A 3,396-nucleotide genomic window follows, 5' to 3' on the forward strand; every position below is an offset into this window, starting at 1 on the left:
TTCCTTGATGTTGTTGAAGCTTTGAGACAAGTGCCACAATTGTCACACCTCTAATGAATCACACCCAACACTAGTAATTGAAGGATATTAAGTATAAGGAGAGAGGATGCAAAATTTGGGCTAGGGTTCTTTAAAAACAAGTGGTTGAAATCCTTAGGGTAAACCCTTTATATACCGTAGTTAGCAAACCCTTGATAAGCCCAAATCCAAGATAATCTTAAACCGGGTAATTATCTAATTTCATGATTATCCAATAAGGACCATTATAGAAACCCTAGACCATGTCAAAACCATCCATGCCTTTGGAGGGTTCTAGAATGCCTTTTGCTCAACTATTGAATAATTACAGTTCAGTCCCTACACTTTCAATTAATTCATTTAATGCCAAAATTAATTTTTGATTAAATATTAATTAAATATTACTATTTCTTATTAATATATTATTATCATAATATATTAATCAATTAACTAATACAATTTATTAATCAAATTAATAAATCAACCTATTTCTCCAAAATCATTCTTCATGATTGCTAGTCTTGAGGTCAACCCAAAAGGATTGTGCTACAATCAATTCAAGTACATACCAATTATAGTTATGGGCTTAGATAGTTAATCCAATAGTCTCCCACTTGGATAAGTCTAATAACTATAGTTTCCAGTATGTTCTTCAAAATTGACACACAAATTCTAGCTCTCAAAGCCGCTGTCGAACTTTGATCTAGTCAGTTACGTGTCCTAAGATAAATGATCATATAATCCTCCGTTATGCAAGATATCATGTGGACAAATGATATGGAATATAATCATTCTCATTGTATAATATTTTCTTTCCTAAATTCTGATTTGTAATAACAAAGAACTACTAATCGAACACATCAATCTAGTCATAGTTAGGCCCGACACTATAAGTCAACACCAAATCATTAAGAGGCCCAATATATTGCTTTTTACCTCTATGAGCAAAAAAGGAAACTTTGACTTATATGCTTGTACTATTTACTTATCAAATCATTCACAATAATATGTTTTATAACATCAAGTTACTGATGCGTTTACGCATTATTAATTCACATCCAACTTATAAACAATAACTCATATATCTCCGCTTAAAGATTATAAGATATTATCGTCTCAGAATTACTCGTGATAAGATTCCATGAAGTAATTCTTTGAGCGTGGGTTAATCCAATACCTAAATATCTATTTCAAAGCACTCATGAATGTTGCAGCATACTATTGTTATGTCTAAATCCCTTAGGCAATCTACAATCCAATTCATGGCAGTCTTGATTCACTATTTACTTCTAAAAGTATGATCGACTGTGGATGTTTTGAATAATCTAATTAAATAGGCAGCTAAACATACAAAATAAAACACAATAATAAACAATTGGCAAATGATAGTAAACAATACTCATAAATAATTCTCCATTAGTCAATCATCAAATGTCAATTACATTTATTTTGTTACAAGTTTCCAAATATTTATCTAACTACTAAAACTAATACCATCCTTCAACCCAATGCTCATTGCATGCTGAATGTGCTTAATCCTGCTTAGACCCTTTGTGAGGGGATCTGTTGAATTCTCCCCGGATGATAGTCTCTTCAGGATGAGGTGACCTTCTTTCACTCTATGTCTAATGAAATGGTATTTTGTGTTGATATGCCTTGATCTGCCATGATCTCTTAGTCCCTTGGTTAAGGAAACTACTCCTTCATTATCATAGAAAATCTCCATTGGTTCCTTTATGGTTGGCACAACTCCAAGGTCTCCGATGAAGTTCTTCAAGCATATGGACTCCCTCGATGCTTCGATTGATGCAATGTACTCTGATTCACAAGTAGAATCAGCCACTGTTTCTTCTTTGGAACTTTTCCAAGTTACAGCTCCTCCATTTAGGGTAAACACCCAAGCAGATTGAGGAAAAAAGTTGTCACTGTCTGTCTGAAAACTGGCATCACTATACCCAGTTATTATCAGGTCATCACTACCACCGAGCACAAGGACCCAATCCTTATTTCTTCGCAGATACTTGAGAATATTCTTGACCGCTATCCAATGAGCTCCACCCAGATTTCCCTAATAACCACTAACCATGCTCAAAGCGAAATCCACATTAGGATGAGTACATGTTATAGCATACATGATCGATCCACCAGCAGAAGCATATTAAAATCTACTCGTTTATGCTACTCGACATTAGTACTTGTAATCCGAGTCTTACTCAGTTTGGTATTACTCTGTATTAGCAATTCTCTATTCTTGGAATTTTCCATACTAAAACATTTCAATACTTTATCCAAGTATGTACATTGACAAAGTCAAATTAGCCTCTTACTCCTCTCTCTAAAAATCCTTATTCCCAGAATATAAGCAGCCTCTCCCAGATCCTTCATAGCGAAACACTTTCCAAGCCAATACTTAACCTATTGCAAGGTTGGAACTACGTTTCCTATATGAAGCATGTAATCAAAATACAATACCAGGAAGGTTACTATACTCCTACTAGCTTTGACATACACACAAGATTCATCTTCACTTCTAGAGAAACAAAACTCTTTTACTTTCTCATCAAAGCAAATATCCCATCTACGAGAAGCTTGTTTCCATCCATAGATTGATTTCTCAAGCTTATACAATTTATTGGGGTACTTTACATCCATAAAAACCCATGGATAACTCCTGTAAACATCTTCAAGCAACTTCCTATTAAGGAAAGTGGTTTTAACATCCATCTGCTAGATTTCATAGTCATGAAACGCAACTATAGCAAGCATTACCCTAATAGAATTTATCTTAGCTACTGGTGAGAAGGTCTCATCATAGTCAAACCCTGGGGTTTAAGTAAATCAATTCACCACCATTCGAGATTTGAAAGTCTGTACCTTTCCATCCATATTGGTATTCTTCTTGAAGATCCATTTTCACCCATCTGTTTATGACCTGGTACATTATCCAACAAATTCCAAACCTGGTTGCCACACATGGCTTTGATCTCACTGTCCATGGCCTTTTTCCACTTAGCAGAATTAGTGCCCACCATTGCTTCCTTGTAGTTAGCAAGTTCATCAAAATTTAACAATGTACTATCATTAATAAACGTATTACCTTATGTTGTTATATGGAATCCATACAACACAGGTGGAACACTAACCCTACCAGAATGCCTGAGAGGTAATAACTCGTCAACAAGTTCAACTGGAATTTCTTCCTCAGGTTGAGTGCTAGTATTTTGAAAGGTTCCTTCATCGTTTGCCTCTTGAATTTCATCAAGATCAATTATGCTGTCAATATCCTCTTTGCATATGGGCTCTCTCTCTCTCTCACTCACTCTCTCTTTCTCTTTCACTCTCTCAAGACTCTTTTTCGTGGCTACGAAGACCACATTC

The sequence above is a fragment of the Lactuca saligna genome, chromosome 3 (assembly GCF_052625555.1).
Source record: "Lactuca saligna cultivar CGN05327 chromosome 3, ASM5262555v1, whole genome shotgun sequence".
Taxonomy (NCBI): Eukaryota; Viridiplantae; Streptophyta; class Magnoliopsida; order Asterales; family Asteraceae; genus Lactuca; species Lactuca saligna.